The sequence below is a fragment of the Rhinolophus sinicus genome, chromosome X (genome assembly GCF_036562045.2).
Source record: "Rhinolophus sinicus isolate RSC01 chromosome X, ASM3656204v1, whole genome shotgun sequence".
In the NCBI taxonomy this organism is placed as follows: domain Eukaryota; kingdom Metazoa; phylum Chordata; class Mammalia; order Chiroptera; family Rhinolophidae; genus Rhinolophus; species Rhinolophus sinicus.
This window is the reverse complement of record NC_133768.1, coordinates 55,131,824-55,151,163: the sequence shown is the minus strand read 5'-3', so window position 1 is coordinate 55,151,163 and position 19,340 is coordinate 55,131,824. Positions and strand designations below refer to the sequence as shown.

At 44.9% G+C, this 19,340-nt stretch overlaps 1 pseudogene; it reads right to left on the bottom strand.

Moving 5' to 3' along the window:
* Positions 1-3,627: 3,627 nt before the first annotated feature.
* Positions 3,628-19,340, bottom strand: part of LOC109437392 (polyadenylate-binding protein 4-like) — a 28,890-nt pseudogene continuing 13,177 nt past the window's right edge.

The following is a 19,340-nucleotide window of genomic DNA, read 5'->3' as shown; positions in this document are numbered from 1 at the left end:
TCATCATCTAAGCTGAGAAGGCGACAGCCCCACAGGGCAAGGACGTGGGCGGTGGTCAGATGGAAGACGGCACCTTCAATGAAGCGGACAAGGGCAGCAAAGATGCATGGGCCGATGGCAGTAAGGAGGAAAATGGAGAGCAAGGGAGGAGCCAGGAAGTCCAGGACTAAGAGCCAAACCCCCAGGAGGCGAGCTCCTCACAGCGGTTCTGTATGCAATCCCCGGAGCTCACAGACCTTGGTGGCGACGATCCCAGACTGGTTTATGTAGTAGCAAGATTCTTCTTGGAGGAAGAGACAGGTCCCACCTTTTTTGGCTGTGAGCAGGTCTAGGGCTCACCGGTTCAGGAGGGCGACCGCCGCCAGGCTGGAGAGTTGGGTCTGGAGTGACCTGAGTGAGTCTGCAACCCGCTCCATGTAATCATTGATTTCTTGAGCAAGTTTGTAGTAAAAGTCGATGGAAGTCCCAAGGCCGGAGGCACCAGCGGTGACCCCTGTAAAGATGCCAGCACCTATGAGGAAAGGGAGGAAAGCAGCCCGATGGGTGCGAAGGGAAGGGGAGACCTGCAACTGGAATTCAGCATCAGCACAAACGGCGGCAGAAGGAGAAATGAAAAATGAGGACGCAGCCACCTCCACCGTGATGTGCATCCCGACACCTGTATGGGTAGGCTCCATCACAGAAGAGAAATATGCCGGCAGGAGTGCAGAAGGGTAAAGGTGCAGAAAAGCTCTGGCAGCCGGGGTCGGGAACCTGTGTGTGGCCTGGGAGCAGATAACAGGCTAAGTTCGAGGCAGGAGCCAGGGGACGCCAACCGGGCTGGAGACAATGGAGGCGTTGAGCCGCCGGGCAAGGTCCTGGGCATCCAGGAGTGTGGCCCTGCGGAGGGAAGTCAGGCCGAGGCCACAGCAGCGAGGCTGGGGCAGTACAGACCGAGCCATCGCAGCAATCTGGGCCACCATAATGTCACAGAGGGCAGTGCCCTGGACTCCACCGCCATTGGAGGACCCGGCTTGGACTAAGTAGGTCCAGCAGACAGACTCTCGGGGGGAGAGATTGCAGGGGAACTGGGAGGTCTGAGCCTCTTGTTCCGGACCCCCAGAAGCAGGGACACTTTGAGGAGAGACCCAAGGGGGAAAAGGCAAAGGAGACCTAAGAGCCAGAGAGCCACAGGCAGGAGAGCACGAGCAGAGGAGAAACCCATAACAGAAATCTGAACAGGAGGAGACCCCTCTGGGTGGGGGTCCAATCAGGCGGGGTCGCAGAGATGAGCAAACGAGAGGCCATAAGGGTCAGCAGGCAGAGGCGACAATGGTTAAGGGAGGTACAAATAAGAACTGTTATTCAGGTGGTCTTCTTAAGTGTGGTCTTCAGTGGCTCATCGGGCACTGAATGAGAAGTCCAGGTAGGCTGGTCCAACTCTGCTCGCTTGACTCAGGAGCGGTGAATCCACGGTGTGATTCTGGAGACCTTAAGGGCAGTGGGGGTGACAAGGATTACTGTGTGTGGCCCGTCCATATTGGGCGGAGGAGCTCACGTCTCTAATCTTTGACCCAGACCCTGTCACCTGGAAGATGGGGATGGACGGGGATCCCTAACGAGTCAGGAGTTCTTTCTAGTAGATGTGAGTGCAGGCTCATAAGGATCTTTCCTAGGGCAATAAGCTGACCTGGGAGTTACCTACTATTCTGAGGCTGCCTGGGATGGATGATAGCAATGGGGGAGGTCAGCCATAGAGAATTTCAAACAGGGAAAAACCATCCTTTCGAGAAGTACACCGGGAGCGGAGGATGGCTAAGGGGAGTAGATCCGTCCATCCCAGGGAGGTTTCTTGGCATAGCTTAGACAATGTTTCTTTGAGGGTACGGTTCATGCGCTCTACTTTCTCTGAACTCTGAGGTCGGTAGTCTGTGTGAAGCTTCCAGGAGAAATTGAGGGCTGAGGCCAGAGTCCGTAGTACATCTGAGACAAGGCTGGTCCGTTGTCACTCTGAGTGGTGAGGGGAAGCCCATACCATGGGATGATTTCGCGGAGGGGAACTTTGGTGACTTCTCTGGCTTTTTAGTTAGGGTGGGAAAGGCTTTACCCAGCCCGAGAATGTAAAGACTAAGTTAAGAAGGTATTTTGTCCCTCGGTGAGGGGTTATTTCTGTGAAGTCTACCTCGATATCCTCAAAAGGGACAGATCCCATTCGTTGGACCCCAGGCAGTGGGGTCAGTCCGGTCTTGGGATTGTGCTCAGCACAGGTAGCACAGCGCTCCGTGATAGAGCGGCATAAGGCTGTGAGTCTGGCTGTATAGAAGTTTTTGGCTAGCAGGTTTTTAAGTCCAGTCTTCCCTAGGTGGGAGGTAGAGTGATGTTCTGAAATGATGCGGGGAGCGAGGGCGGCCGAGATAAACAAGCGGCCATCACGCAGTATCCACCAACCCTGAGGATGTCGGGTGGCCCCCTTATTCTGTGCCCAGCTGTCTTCTGCTGCGGTGTAGGTAGGGCTTGGCGAGGCTGGGGTGGTGGAAGCATTGATGGCTGCGTCTGTGTCCTGGGTGGCTGCCCTCACGGCTTGATCAGCGAGGTGGTTGCCAGCAGCCGGCTTATTGTTCCCTTTCTGGTGCCCTCGGCAGTGGATGACAGCTAGGCACTGGAGTGCCCAGACAGCTTCCAATAGCTGTGGGATTTCGCCTCTTTTTGATGGTCTTCCCTTCAGACGTGAGGAGGCTACGTTCTTTACAGATGGCCCCATGTATGTGCACGGTGGCAAAAGTGTACTTGGAGTCTGTGTAAATATTGGCCTTTTTGTCTCTTGAAAGCTGCAGTGCCCGTATGAGAGCTCAGAGTTTGGCCCATTGGGCTGACTACCCGGCAGGGAGTGCCTTTTCCTCCAGAACTTCCGAGGCTGTAGTCACAGCGTAGCCAGCTCTACGCAGCCTACCCTGTAGGAAACTGCTGCCGTCAGTATAGAGTGTAACCTCTGCATCCTGCGGAGGAGAGTCCTGTAGGTCCGGCCGTGTGGCATGAACCTCAGTGATGAATTTTAGGCAGTCGTGTTCTGGCTTGCCTTCGGCTGTGGGGAGGAAAGTCGCTGGGTTTATGGCTTGAACAGTCTGGAGACTTATGCGAGGATTTTCCAGAAGGAGTCCTGGTATTGGGTGAGCCTGGCATTGGAGAGCTATCGTGGACCCTGACAGTTTATGAGCGTAATTACAGAACGGGGAACCTTGACTGTGAGTTGTTGCCCGAGGGTGAGCTTGTTAGCTTCCCTGATGAGGAGCACTGTTGCGGCTGAAGCCCGCAGGCATGGGGGCCATCCGGAAGCAACCGGGTCCAGTCTTTTTTATGGATAAACAGGCAGAAAGGTTTTTCTCTGTATTGGGTAGGCCTAAAGCGGGGGATCTTCCGAGCAAGTCTCTGAGTTTTATGAAGCCTTTTTCCTGTGTCTCTCCCTATTTCCTTTTCTCTCGGGCGTTACCCAAACAAAATTGGTTTCACTGTAGTTTGGGGACTGGGCAAGGCCCAGGCTGTGCTTGCGGAGCACGGGGGCAGCTGGGGTGGCCGCTGGGGGTGCTCCCGGGTCCCCAAGCCGAGCTGGGGATGGTCCTGCCAGTGGCTGCAGTCGGGCCGCGGTTTCTCCTAGGTCAGCAGCGCAGGAGCGGGTGGGGTCGCGGCGGCACGTGGGAGACCGCAGGCTTCCTCAGAGGCAGCCAAGCAGGGAGCAGGGACCCCAGAGTGCCCAGGGAGCAGCGCCTCGGTCACTGCTTCAAGGCTCTCAGGTTTCTTCCTCCACCCTGAGGCCCGCTGAGCTTCCACCACAGAAACGCTCTCGGTGTTGAAGAGGCAAAAGAAAGGGACAGTATTGCCCCAGGTGCATGCCCTGGGAGCCCTGTGCTCCCAGCTTGCGCTGCCCACGCCTTCATCCGGGGGAGGGTGCCCCTGTTTCGTGCTTCCCAAACACAGTGGATTGCGGCTCCCCGAAATATTTTTCTGGCACTCAGACGTCTGTCCTCAAACATGCAGTGGAGTTTTTCTTGTGTCCTCTTGGTAAATGGGCTTTGTCAGAGCCTGGGTTATGAGAATCCTGCACTGTCCCTTTTTACTAGAGCAGAACCGTACCCAAGGTGGAAAGGTCCTGGCAATTTCCAACCAAGAGTCAATGTATGGAAATTGACCTGGGTGACCAGGATTGCCAGTCACCACAATATAAACGCGTCGGACCACGGTCAGGTCTAGGGTTCCCTCTGCTGTCAACTGATGTTAAAAGTGGGCTATTCTAATTCACAGAGGGTTCTTAATTTTTCCTGGGGTCATGCAGACTCCATAATTTCCGCCAAAACACTTTCTAAAATTCTTTAACATGCAGTCTAGGACTGCAGGCTTACTTTGCTTCCCTCCCATAGTGTATGATGTCGCAGATGGTGGGGAGGGGGATTTACTCATGTGCTGCCTTGCTCACGTCCCTTGCAGGAACTTAGGAGCGTTTTTGGCTACAGTGTACAGAACAATTCACAGACCAGGCCACTCCGTGGAGTGAATCACCGTTACGCCAAATGACGCTCCGCGAGAATCAGGGCGAAGCTTACTCAGGTTTCCATAGTCAAGGCTGCGGAAGCAAACATTCAGGCACACAATCAGTCACTCACACACCGGGTTGACACCCTCCCATGCGTGTCCCTGACTGGGTAGGTTATAAGAACCTACTGGGAGGTGATCAGGCTCCCCTTCTGTCACATGGGACAGGACTGACTCGGAAAATGACCTCGAGGCTTACCTGGTCCGACGGGAGGAGGATCCGGCTGGTTGTCCCCGGTCCCTCTCAGTGGATCCAACTGGGGAGGCGCGGGCAGCTGCTGCCCAGGGAAAGCCCAGTCTGGGGTCTGCGAAAATTGGCGGGGTGCACCTACACCCTTCTCGGGCCTCCCGTTGCTCCATGGCCCGCCTCTCGCCCCACACCGGTGGCCAAGCGGTCAGCACGGTTGGGTTTCCCGGGCAACGCACCAAATGTTGCTGAAAAATGACGAGGACTGAGAGACTCAAGCGGCACGCAGAGATCAGGGAGAACACAGCTTTATTACGCCAGTGGGCTCAGCGGGATTATTCCCAAAGACTGAGCACCTCCTGGGGTCGGGAGCTTTGTTTTATAGGGTTAGGCCCCCGGGTTGGGGGGAAATCTGGCCGGAGTGCCAGGGAGGTCGGTCCCTAGCAGCTGTGATCACTCAACATTGTTTTGACAGGGGGGCCTCTAACTATGGTTGCCCACCGGAGACATCTCTGATAAGGTATGGGAGGAGGAGGGGGATGGAGCTCCTAGCCATGCCCACAGGAAAAAAAACATCCCGACAATGTCACTGTCTCTGGTTTCCTTTGCTTTCATTAACAATTGAGGAAAGCATTGATCTGCTAAGGTATATTGTTTGGATAAAATAAAATAAAAAACCTAGCATCATTAAGAAATGAAACAGTTTTAATAATGCAAAATGGAATTATTTGCCATGAGAACAAAACAAACAGACATACAATAGCTATATCTCTCCTACTGTGTTCTTTGAGCATTCTTAAGGATTTCTAAGTTTAATTACTTGAACTATCAATTTTTCCCTCAAGATAAACAAAATGGGAGCCCTGAGCATCAGTGCTATTTTAATTTGGATTAAGTAATAGTTGACACTTTCAATAGCTGAATTACTTTCTAAAAGTAGATGTTGAAGATGAACAGTTCCAAAAGACCCTCTATAAATTCTATGAGCAAGTAAATAAAGTAAATAAATCATTTTTCACTCATGGCATTCATGAGACTACTGAATATTCATAAAGATTTTCCAAATATCTCTGAAATGACAAGGTAAAAGATACATTTCAGATCCCTCATTCTTTCATGAATGGTTACTTTGCTAAAGCTTTCTGCAATTTAAACTGTTAGAAGACAATGGCTTTCAAATTTCTGTGTCCATAACCCACAGTAAGAAATACATTATACCTTCTGACTAATTACATATGTATGTATATATGTATTAATGAGAGGACGAGTAGCATTAAACAATATGTAAACCTACTATCTGCTATGCACTCATGTATTCTATTTTACTGTTTTAATGTGCTAGCTTTGATCCACTAAAGAGACTTCATGACCCATCAGTGGATTGTTGAGAAATGATTTTTCATATATGAGGTCGGACAATTAAGTTCGCAAACTCATCCTAGAAAAAGTGCTACATACCTCATTGCTGAATATTGCTAAGGTCACCTTTGAAGTACTCCCCTTGGGAAGCTATGCACAGATGCCAGCGCCTAGTCCACACTTCAAAGCAATTTTGGAACTCTTTTTCTGAAATTGCCATCAGAGCTGTCGTCATATTACCCTTGATGTCCTGAATGTCATCAAAATGTCTTCCTCTCAATATTGAGACAGGTTAGTTAGCATGCTATTAGGTAGAAAGGAAGGTCCCTGGTGGAATAAACAAAAGGCAATCATATCCTGAAAGTCCAAGTTCTGGAATGGCTCCTTCACCCCAGGACAAAGGCATAAGAATACGTCTTGAAATTAATAAATTATCTCATAAATCCCTTTTGGCCAGACAAACAGAACAGATCTGATAGATAGGAATTGGGGTCCTTAAACCCTTTAGGGTGGGCAAACAGGACAAACCTGATAGACAAACTCCATCACAAGGCACCAGCTCCCTTTTCCAAGCTCCCTTTTCCAAGGGAAGATATAAAAGTAAGAACTTTTGCCTCAGTCATGGGCATCCCATTCAGGAACCCCCTCCTGCTCAGGAGCTGCATTTCGTTGCTTTTTAATAAACTATCCTCTTTTACAACTCCTTGCCTCTCCTTGGTCCGTGCTTCCATCCTTCAGTTTCACGAGACACAATCCAGCACTCACTCACAGAAAAAAAGTTCCTACATCAATATTTCCTTTATCTTTAGGTAAAGAAAGAAGATATTGGGGACCAGATCAGGTGAGTAGGGAGGGTGCTCCAATACAGTTATTTGTTTACTGGCTAAAAACTCCCTCACAGATAGTTCTGGGCAAGCTGGTGCATTGTCGTGATGCCAGAGCCATGAATTGTTGGTGAAAAGTTCAGGTCATCTAACTTTTTCCTGCAGACTTTTCAGCACTCTGAAATAGTAAACTTGGTTAACTGTTCGTCCACTTGGTACAAATTCATAATGAGTAATCCCACTGATATCAAAAAAGGTTAGCAACATCGTTGCAACAAGTTCACGAACTTAATTGTCAAACCTTGTATGTCTCTGTCTCCATGAGCACTTGCATTTTCATAATTAATTTGGGCTCCTATGACAATATACCATAAACCAGGTGGCTTAAAAACAACAGAAATTTATTTCTCAAAGTTCTAGAGGCTGGGAAGTCCAAGATAAACATGCCAGCAAATTTAGTGTGATTGTAATGGTGACCTTATGTCTTCTATTTTGAGATTTAAACCTCTGGTGTAAATCAATTTGATGGTATGTTTTGGCTTGGGACTTTTTGAAAAATTTTCCTTTGTTTGCCTCTTTCCCTCCTTCCAAACCTTAATGATTCTGTTTAGTATATATTTACTATGCATGCCAGTGTCAATGGTTCTGTTTACTTCGGGCTGCATTCAGGCCTGGCCCACTGACTGGGGAGAGGTTTTTGCATCTCTATGGAATCCACTCCTGTCCCTGAGGCAGGCCAGCCTCTGGGAAGCACCTTTTTTCAGGAATTGCCTAACCAACTTCTCCTTTCCTTTTTTCAGCCCCTCCTTGCATTGTCTATAAAAGCTTTTGGTGGTATTAAGAGTGGGAAGACAGTCTTTGTGACAGGGAATCCACTGTCTTCCCTTAATGCTGGCATTTTGGAATAAACCAGCTTTTCTTTCCACCAACCTCGCCTCTGGAGTTTTGTCTTTCATGCAGCAAGCCGCTGACCTTTTGCACGGTGATATGATGAGAGCCCACTTCCTTATTATAGATGGTCTTCTCTCTGTAAGCTCAAGTGGTGGAATGGGCAAGAGAGTTTTCTCGGGCATGTTTTATAAAGGCACTAATCCTATTCATGAGGAGTCTGCCTTCATAATATAATCACCTCCCCAAAACCTCACCTACTAATATCATCATCTTGGGGGTTAGTATTTAAACATGAATTTTGGTGGGGGACACAAAAAATTCAGACCATAGTAGGCACTAATGGCCTTAGTTATAAACTATCTTTTCAAGTAAGATTGTATAGCAAGATCTTGTAAGATGTACAATCTCCCTTCTGGGCAGACGGCATGTTTGTTTCTTGACCAGTATAATAAAAATAATACCTTTGGGGTAAACTCTAGGGTAAATACCGGACAAGTTTTCTAGCAGCCTGCCTTATAAGATCAGGGAGTTTTCCATGCTCCTGGTTTCTCAGCCATGATACCAACCTACTATGTGTGCAGCATTCACCAGCACTGCTCTGCATCTCCCCAGTGGCACTTGGTGACAAGCGGAACTGATAAAAATGTGATGCTCATGTTACCTATTGTATCATGACTAATAAAGTTATTTGTATTGGACCCAGAAATCTTGTCTATTCTGCCAACATCTATGAACTATAGCAGGTTAAATTGTTAGCTTGCAAATAGGGTAAAATTTCTGATCCTTCACACGACTATATTATATTGTATTATCTTTATATTATATTACATATCATATCATATCATATTATAATATCACCCCCATACACACAGGAAAACCTGACACATACCCAAAGTCAATATGGTAAAAGATTATAAGTCCCTTTGGGGCAGGCTGGGAGAAAGAATACCAATATCAATTTGAGGCACTATAGTGGGGTCCTTCCTCTAGAGTATCCTGCTTCCTCTTCATTCAAGTGGTTCTGGGTTGGTAACCTGGTTCAAATCGGGGAATTCATTAATTAACCATGACTCTCTTATTATGCTTCAAGTTAGACTTTTATTCATTTGACCTAGAACGCTTCTGCTTATACAGGCACAGTAAGAATTTAGTAGACTTCACATCTATTACACTTCTAGGAACATCATGGCCAACTCTCCAGTGCCATAGGTCTCTGAGTCTGCTTATTCTCATTGCTGCTTTGACTCTGTTGTCACCACAGTAACCATGGTACCACTAAAAGTCCGGCTGCTCCTGCGCAAAAGCCAAAAACTCAAAAACTCAACAGATGCAGTTGGTGGAAGAAAAGCATGTTTATTCAAAATGCCGGCATTCTGGGAGGATGGCAGACTCCTGTCCAAAGGCCAGCCCCCCATCCCAGCATGGCTAAAAGGTTTTATAGGCACCTAAGAGAAGGAGAAGGCAGAACAAAGGAAGGGGTGGGGGCAGTGGTCTTGGCCTGGACTAAACAGAGACATTGAAAAGGTACTTCCCAGAGGCTGGTTTGTTTCAGGGCTAGGAGTGGATCTTATGCAGATGTAAAAACTTCTTTCAAGTCAGTGCCCTGGAGGTTTCCTTGAGGAAACAGGGTCACTGAGCCTGGTATGAGTATAGTCTGGAGTAAACAGAACCATTGAAACTGGCATGTATAGTAAATGTATAATAAACAGAGTCATTAAGGTTTGGAAGGAGGGAAGAGAAGCAAAGAAAAGAAAAACTTTTAAAAAGTCTCAACTTAAACTACACTGTTAAATAGAATCACACTAGGGGTTTAAATCTCAAAATAGAAGATACAGTGTCACCCTTACAACCATACCCACCTTACCTTTGGTGATTGAGTGTTTCCACTTGGCCCCTGCAACCCCAGTATCCAATGACCCCGCTGCATTTAAGTTTCCCAATTCACTGGCTGCTGTTCCCCCTGTAATTTCTGACCTACAGAAAAGAGCAATTACAGAGCTTTCTTCCAAGATGCTGAGACTTCCCTCACAGAATTATTTCTCTCAGTCATGGTGAAAGATGTGTCCTTTAGATCCTGCAAGGTTGTGTCAGCATACCTTAAATTACAAATCTACTCTAACATTCCTTTCTTCCTAAGCCTTTGAATCTCTTCCTCTACAATATACCAAAGCAGGTTGGCATTTCAGCTTCATTTAGTGTTGGTCAATTTTCTTGTCCATGTTGCAGCTAACCAAGCAACCAACCAAACGGTTAGAGCCCTTCCTGACCCCCAAGCTCCTACATTAAATACAGATTCTCTGCTTAATATGCCCTGAGGAGTACGGATCCCGGATCTCGGTTGTTATGAACTGAATGTTTGTGTCCCCCACCCCCATTCATATTGAAATCTTACCTCCCCCATATGATGGTATTAGGAGTTAGAACCTTTAGGAGGTAATTAAGATTGAGATCATGTGGGAGAAGCCCTCATGAATGGGATTAGTATCCTTATAAGACTAGGAGTGAGCTTGCTTCCCTACTCTGCTCTCTGCCATGTGAGAGCTGGGAAAAAGGTCTTCACTAGAACCCAACCATGTTGGCTCCTTGATCTTGGACTTTCAGCCTTCGGAAGTGTCAGAAATAAATGTGTGTTGTTTGAGCCAACCAGTGTATGCTATTTTGTTACAGTAACCTGAGCTGATTAAGACATTAGTTAAAGAACTATGTGTGATTTTTCAATTCTGACCATTGGCAACTATAAAGGCTTTACCTGCCAGGCTTCATGGAGGAAGCTGTCCTCCCAATGCCAGACTTGGTGCACGATCAATGCATCACAGTCTCTTCAGGGAGCTGCAGTCAAAGATTCAGACGCCCTGGTTGGTCATGTTCTTTGCACATGTACATTTCTAGAACCAGCACCTTCATTCTTAGGTCTCTTTTATTTGTGGCCTTGGGCAGAGGTCCTCTTCAGGTATCTTTGTGGAAACATCTTTATGAGGGGAAGTAGGGGAAACTTTGGAAACACTTTTCTTGACTCTGAACCAGCACCCAGTACTTCTGGACTCTAAGCCCTTCTCTGAGCCCTTCCCCCAAATCTAGAGTCCATAAAACTGCTGGAGCCTTTGCTTGGGGCTCCCTCAACAGTGCAGACACCCACATTTGCCCTGGCCACCTGGTCCTCCAGCAGTGCATCACTACATGGTGCAAAACAGAACTTGAGGATTGCCATCTCCTCCAGTTGCAGAATCTTGCTTATAGCACGATCACAGTGTTACCAGGAATGACGTTGTACCACAGCTCTTATCTTCTTGAAAGAATTTAGTCAAGAGACAGAGTTTGTGCAGCATAGGACAACAAGAAGTTTATTAGTGAAAACAAGTATGCTATGAGACTTGGAGTGAGCTGACTCAAGAGAGGAGAGCAGCCTCTCTTTATATTGTGTGAGGGTTTGTATTTCTCAGGGTACCATTGCCTCCCCCTCTCCCTCTTTGTTATCTTTCTCTTTTTCTGCTGACGTGTGTCGTCCTCCCCTCTGGTTCTCAAGGTTGTTTCTCAGAGTGTAAACATGAACCTGGTTATTTCTCATGATTTATTTGAGAAGCTCCTTGAAAATGGTCCTGAGAAGCAGGATGTATATTCTGATAAGCGCGATGGTTTCTCTCTCTCCAGCGTTTTTCCTTCTTCTAAAGACATATCTTGTTCTCAGTATCTTGCTGAGCAAGCAAGGTGTTTGTGCCCCAAGTAAGAGCAGCGACAAGGAGCATCCTAACCGGGGCTAGTTCCTTCCTTCTCCTGCTCATTCTTACCTTTCTACCTATACTATCAATACTAAATGATTGAAGTCTTAATTCTTTTATTTTTGGCATGTTGTCTTAATGGGCCACTCAGATACTTGACAGCTCAGTGCTCTCTCTCTCTCTCTCTCTCTCTCTCTCTCTCTCTCTCTCTCTCTCTCTCTTTCTCTCTCTCTCTCCTTGCTCAGCTGTGCTCCTGGCAAATCAGTGTCTTGAACGGGATAGCCAGTTAAGCACAATGCCATTCTAGAAGAGTTAAAGGCATAAAGATTCCATGGGGGCACCTTTGAAAGGTGCTAGTGTCTGTGGAACATTGTAAAAACGGGTGCTACCAGAGTGTTTGCAAAAGTGTGAGGGTCTGCAAGGCATTTTACCAATAGGTCTTGGAAAATGCTAGTGGGCTCCTTAGGGCACTTCTCCAGTCAAGCCAATGGGTCTGGCAGAGTGCTAGAAGAAGCCGCAGGGTATTCTTAGAGGATGCTAATGGATTGTTTGTGTAAGATTTTGGGTTCTGAGGGGAAACTTTGGTCCTCCTTTGCCCTTAACTCCCGGCCTGAACTTGCCCAATTGGTCAGATTAGAGATCCAACAGAGGGGGGAAAGCTAGGGAAGCAGTTTCCTAGCCAATGCTTGTGGTCCTCCAACTGGGGCACCAGTGATGAATGAGGGACTCCCACACGGTGAATAATCTAAACATGTCTCTGTTGCTGATAACCATCTTTGGTGTAGAAAGTTGTACGAAGTTAAGAAAAGAGTGTAGAGCCCTTCAGATTTGCTTCACCCAGAGGCCCAGAACAGACCTTAGTTTGATCCCCTCTGGAAATAATCTTTCTAAAGCTAGTAAGGGAGAGTAGCATAGTATGGGATACATTTCCACAAATTCCTCCTTCAGAATATCCTGACAGCAGTCACTGCCAGGATCACAGAATAAGCAATGGCACCAACAACAGCAGCTGGAGCCTTCTAGACATGTCCATTCTTGGCATGCCCAGGCTTTATTGAAACTGGTCTTCCCTGTACAACCCCTAGGAGTTCTAACCAATAAATTTATATCCATCCTGGATGGCTGCTCCACCAGGCTCTTCACTCTCTCTCCAGTCCAGAAAACTTGTGACCAAATATTGATGAGTAGTCCCTGTGACTGACACAGATTTCATTTCCTCTGCCCCTCTGCATGGGCCTGGGGTGGATGGGAGTGCCCCACTGGCTTTTATCCTGACCTCTCAGCTTTTAGAAATAGACACTAGGAATTAGGCTGATGTCTTCCTGTTCCAAAGAGGAACTGGAAGCCCTTTGCCAAGATTTGAATTCAATACAAAAAGAACTGTCCTACTTGAGCCTGTTAAGCACTGGTATACAGGTGACTGTGATCCCTGCAATCCCTGACACAAAGAGGAAAAATCAAAATAATGTTCTCTGGTTTGGGGACTGAGGCCACCACCATCTGGACCTTTGCTTAACCCTGACTATAAGCAGGTCCCTTTGGGTCCCTACCAATTTCCATCTTTATGATCCCTGTTACTGAATGTATTGTTGATGTATTGCCTATGTGCACCTCTGCTAGCCTTTGCCTCCAAGCTCTGATCGGAAATGCTGCAGTTAGGGCCATTTTAAAGCAGCATATGGAAGATTGTAAACCTGCCTGTCTCATTGGCTATAGTTAATAGCCTGGCCATAGACTGGGCCATTGGACAGCCTTAGACTGACATATGAGTAAAATAATCCTCACTGTGGGGATGAGACATTTGGATAACAATCCGTTCTGATCCCGATAAGTTTTGTTATCCTTGTGGATGCTTACCAGAGAAGTCCCTATGATGACAAAGGGAACATAACCAGTAAGCAGACTGCATTTGACACTTAAACAGAGACTGAATTGTTCTCTGTCCCAGAGCAAACAGATGTGCAAACAACCACTTCCTGGATCCACAAGAGGATTGCCCATAGAAATTCAGACACCATTCTCAACTGGACCAATGAATATGGACTGTCACTATTGTCAGACGCATCCAAACAGCATGAAATGGTATACCACCTTCCAGAGTCTGGTCAAAGCTAAAAATACTGCCTAAGAATAGATTCCCAAGCCAACAGACCAGGACTGTCTTGGCATGTAGATCATATTGGCCTGCCATTACACCTAAAGTTCTATTGCATTCTAACTGCTGTTTATACTTTCTCTGAGTTTGGCCTTGCCATCTCCATGTGTTCTATTGACTCAGGACGCACTATACAGCCCCTACAAGACCACATTTGTTTCCTGTTTAGATTTCCTGAGCATGTTGCATCCAACAGTAGCCCTGAATTTATGGCCCTAGCTATACATCAGTGGGCCCAATCATGGGGCATACAATGAGCTTTCCATGCTGCATATCACCTCAAGCTGCAGGGGTGGTTGAGTGTCTTAATAGACAATTAAAAGACATTCTTAAGAGTTTGGTGGAAGGAAGAAAGACAACCCCAGCATGGGTTATACACAAGAGACAAGTAGTCTGGGGGTTTAATGCAGCAGTAACTAGAAAAGGGCACTTCTCACTTACATTTGACCAGATTCTCTGCTCCCTTCCTTCAATGGTGTGCACATTACTTTTACAATTATTGAGACCTCAGTCTCCATGGAGGACCCTTCAAGGGCCTTCTATCCAGTTTGAACCCTTCCGAAAGACTCAACTAAATGGGAGATTGAAATGCCTATTAAACAACAAGGGGTGGGAAGTTATGTTAACTCATTTTGGAATCTATTGAAAACTCAGGATTTTGTTCTAATCAATTTTTAAACATGTGTATATTATGGTTAAGGAACTTAACTCTTCTTTAAATCAGATTTTCTATTTCTTCTTGATTCAGACTTGGAAGATAATATGCTTCTAGGAATTTATCCATTTCTTTCAGATTGTCCAATTTGTTGGTGTATAATTGCTCATAGTGTTTCATTAAATTTTTTTTGTATTTCTGTGGTGTCCATTGTCACTTCTCCTCTTTCATTTCTGATTTCATTTATTTGAGTCCTCTCTGTTTTATTCTTGATGAGTTTGGTTAAAGGTTTACCACTTTTGTTGATGTTTTCAAAGAACCAGCTCTTCGTTTCACTGATTGCCCTATTTTTTTTAACTTCTATATTGTTTATTTCCTGGTGATCTTTATTATTTCCTTCCTTCTACGCACTGTGGGCTTTGTTTTTTGTACTTTTTCCAATTACCTTAGGTGTAAATTTAAAATTTTTATTTGAGATTTTTCTTTTTTCTTTAGGTAGGCCTGTGTTGCTATGAATTTCCCTCTTTGGACTGCTTTCGTTGTGTCCCATAGATTTTGGGTAGTTGAGTTTTCATTTTAATTTGTCTCAAAGTATCTTTTGATTTCTTCCTTGATCTCATTCTTAACCCATTTGTTGTTTAATACCATGTTATTTAGTGTCTATGTGTATTTTTTTAGTTTTTTTTTGTTGTTGTTTTTTGTAATTGATTTTTAGTTTCATACCATTGTGGTCAGAGAAGACACTTGATATGATTTCAGTCTTCTATGAATTTATTGAGGCTTATTTTGTGGCATAATATGTTGTCTATCTTGGAAAATGTTCCATATACACTTGAAAGGAATGTATATTCTGCTGCCTTGGGGTAAAATGCTCTAAAAATATCAATTAAATCCATCTGGTCTAGTGTGTCATTTAATGCTACTGTTTCCTTCTTGATTTTCTGTCTGGAAAATCTGCCCATTGGTGTCCATGGAGTGTTAAAGTCCCCTACTATGATTGTATTGCTGTTGACCTCTCTTTTTATGTTGGTCAATATTTGTTTTATATATTTAGATGTTCCTATGTTGGGTGTGTTGATGTTTATTAAGTGATGTCCTCTTGTTGGATTGATCCCTTTATCATTATGTAATGTCCTTCTTTGTCTCTTTAAAGTCTTCCTTTTAAAGTCTATTTGTCTGATATAAGTATTGATACACCAGCTTTATATATATATATATATATATATATATATATATATATATATATATATATATATTATACTTACATATATGTATATATATATTTTTCATTTACATGAAATATCTTTTCCCATCTCTTTCTTTTCAGCCTCTGTCCTTCAATCTGAGGTAGGTCTCTTGTAGACAGCATATGTATGGTTCTTATTTTCTTATCCATTCAGGTACCCTATGTCTTTTGATTGCAACATTTAATCCATTTACATGTAAAGTTATTATTCATAGGTACATGGTTACTGCCATTTTATTTTATTTTACATACATATATAAAATAAAATAATATATATATAATATATAAAATGAAATTATATGTGTGTGTGTGTGTGTGTATATATATATATATATATATATATATATATATATATATATATATTTGTTGTTTTTTATTTTTTTCCCCTTTCTTCTTAAATAATTCCTTGTAGCATTTCTTGTAATATTGGCGATTCCTTTAGCTTTTTCTTGTCTGGGAAGCTCTTTATCTCCTCAGTTTTAAGTGAGAGCCTTGCTGGTTAGAATAGTCTCAGTTGTAAGCCCTTGCTTTTCATCACTTTGAATCTTTCCTTCTACTCCCTTCTGGTCTGCAAAGTTTCTGTTGAGAAATCAGCTGATAGTCTTATGTGAGCTGTCTTATAAATAACTAGTTGTCTTTCCCTTGTTGCTTTTAGGATTCTCAATTTGTCTTTAACCTTTGCCATTTTAATTATGATGTATCTTTGTATGGGCCTCTTTGGTTCATCTTGTTTGGGACTCTCTGTACTTCCTGGGCTTGTATGTCTTTTTCCTTCACCAGGTTAGTAAAGTTTTCCATCATTATCTCTTCAAATAGTTTCTCAATCTCTTGTTCCTTCTCTTCTCCTTCTGGTATTCTTATGATATGAATGGTATTATGCTTGATGTTGTCCCAAAGGTCCCATAAGTTATCTCATTTTTAAAATTATTTTTCTTTATGTTGTTCTGATTGGGTGTTTTCTGCTACATTGTCTTCTAAATCACTGGTTCGATCCTCTGCTTCATTTAATGTGCTGTTGATTCCTCCTGGTATATTCTTCATTTCAGTTATTGTATTCTTCATTCTGACTGGTTCTTTTTTATGGTTTCTATGTCCTTTATGCTTACTATCTCTTTGTTGACATTCTTACTAACCTCCTTAAGCATTTTTTTAACCAGTGTTTTAAACTCTCTCCGGTTGGTTGGTTGCCTCCATTTCACTTAGTTCTATTTCTAGAGGCTTCTCCCATTCTTTTATTTGGGACATGTTTCTTTGTTTCCTCATTCTGGCTGTCTCTCTGTTTGCTTCTATGTATTAGGTAGATTTCTTATGTCTCTCAGTCTTTGCCAGGTGCCCTTATGTAGCAGGTGTCCTGTGCTGTCCAGTGGCACAGTCTCCCTGATCACCTGTGCCATGTGTTCCAGGACTGTCCCTTATGTGCTCTGTCTGTGCCATCCTGTTGTATTTGAGCTTTGATTGCTTTTGGTACATCAGTGGGTGGGATTGACTCACAGACTGACTGGCTGTGACAATTGACTACACCCGCCGTATATGAGCTTCTGTGTGTGGGCTGACCCCTCGGATGAGGATTTGCCCCAGCAGGCTTTTGTCCTTTTTGAGACCACCTTTTGGGTGTGCCACTTGTGGGGCTAATCATGTAGTGCTCTGATGTAGTCTGAAACTTGCCTCTGGGTGTGTTGTTGCTGGTGCCTCACTGGAAGGCGCTCCCATGGACAGCAATTTCAGCCTTGCCTATGACTGCCTGGGGGCTACCTGCCAGGAGCTACAAAGCTATATGCTATTGGTTGCCTGTGCTGGACCCAGAGGCATATGGAGATGGCCTCATTGTGAACTGAGGCTGGCTGCCACTAGTGGTGGGCCTTAGACAGCTTAGCAAAAGTCCCAGGGCCCCCTTAGGCCTATTGCCACCTGCCAGCTGCCCTCAAGGCTCAGCTGTTAAAAGAGCCTCCTTAGGTATGTGGGCCAGGCTGGTTGACCTGGTGCTGACAGTGCTCCCAGCAATGATACCTGAGTTGGGTGGGGTGGGGTCCCAGTGAGTCACTGGCATGGGGTCGGTGGTTTTCACAGAGTTAATGCAGATTCAGTTCTAGTGCCAGTGATGAGCCTGTGATTCCTCTGCAAAAATGCCCAGAGAGTTCAGCAGCCAGCCACCACTCACATGGAGCCTGCAGATCTCCAACAGCCTCCCAAGAAAGGCTGGAGTATGAGCTGGGTCTGACCACAGACCACCGAAAGTTTCCCAGGCCACTGCAGACTGCCCACTGCCATAAAAGTGTAAAAGTGTCCCGCAACTTGCATGACAGCACTGGCTTCCCAGGAGCTGAGAGTGCTCCCAACAATGTTGTACTAGCTGTGTGGGGTGGGGTCCCATGGAGTCAACAGTTTGGGCCATGTTCAAAGTTCACCAGAGCAATGAAGTCTAAGATTTAGCCCTGTTGGGGAGAGCTAAACACAGGAAAGATTGTGCCTACCTCTAGGTTGTATGTGAGGCAGGCACTACACCAGGATAATGGTGGCTGTCTTTCTACCCCTTGCCCTGAAGCCACACAAGTCAGGCTTTCCCTGTGTGTCTCTATTGACTCTCGAATTACCACCCTTCTGCCTGCCCAAGGTGAGTGCTTGCAAGTGAGAGAGACTATGTGTGCCCTTTGAGAAGACGTCTGGGTTTCTAGCTACCTTCTGCCTCACTGGGATTGTCACAATCCTCGTTGATTTCCACAGCCAGATTTTGTGGGGACTCCTCTTCCTGGCACAGGACCCCTGGGCTGGGAACCCCCATTTAAGGCTGGAATCCTTTACTCTTCAAGGGGGACCTCCATAACTGAGGTGTCCCTCCCAGTGCTCAACCACTCCTTGTGGGTTTGGGGTCAGCCTGTTTCATGTCTCCACCCCTCCTACCAGTCTCCGTGTGGCCTCATCTTTGTATTCCTAGTTATAGGGGTTCTGTTCAGCTAGTTTCCAGGTGATTCTCAAGGTTGATTTTTCTATTATTTGGTTGTAGACCAAATATCTTATTGTGGTCATGGGAGACAGCAGACACACTGTTTACCTTTTCTGCCATCTTGACTCTCTTTTTTGCTGACTTTTTGTCCATTTCTCCTTCCAGATAAGGAGCAATGTGCAATCAGGTGTCACATACACATTGTTCACTCTACTAGCTAAAGCACATGACAGTGCCTAGCACAGAACAATCTATCTGTCAATAGTTATTTGATGAAGGAATGGATTTTTATATTTTGAATATTCTCCCTTTAAAATTCAGTATTGTGGTTTAAGTGATGTTAGTTTTGGAAACTATAGACCAAATGGTTGATTTGTGCTATGATTTTTCTTCATACTCTATTACATGTCATAAACTTCTTTGAAACTTTTCATATAGTCTCTTTTGAAGCAGACTTCTGCTATGAGCATAAAAAAACAAGAAATACTGGACAATTGTATTAATCAGGTCCTTACATAATTCCTACCTGTCCCACCAGATTATTTTGCTCTTTTTTTTTTTTCAACAACACAGATTAAGGAGAGAGTGTGGACTACTCCTGGTAAGAATGTTATTTATCAAGACAAACAAATGAAGAAACAAAAACTCATAGACACAGACAATAGTTTAGTGGTTACCAGAGGGTAAGGGGGAGGGAGTGGTAGATGAGGGTAAAGGGAATCAAATATATGGTGATGGAAAGAGAACTGACTCTGGGTGGTGAACACACAATATGATATATAGATGATGTATTACAGAATTGT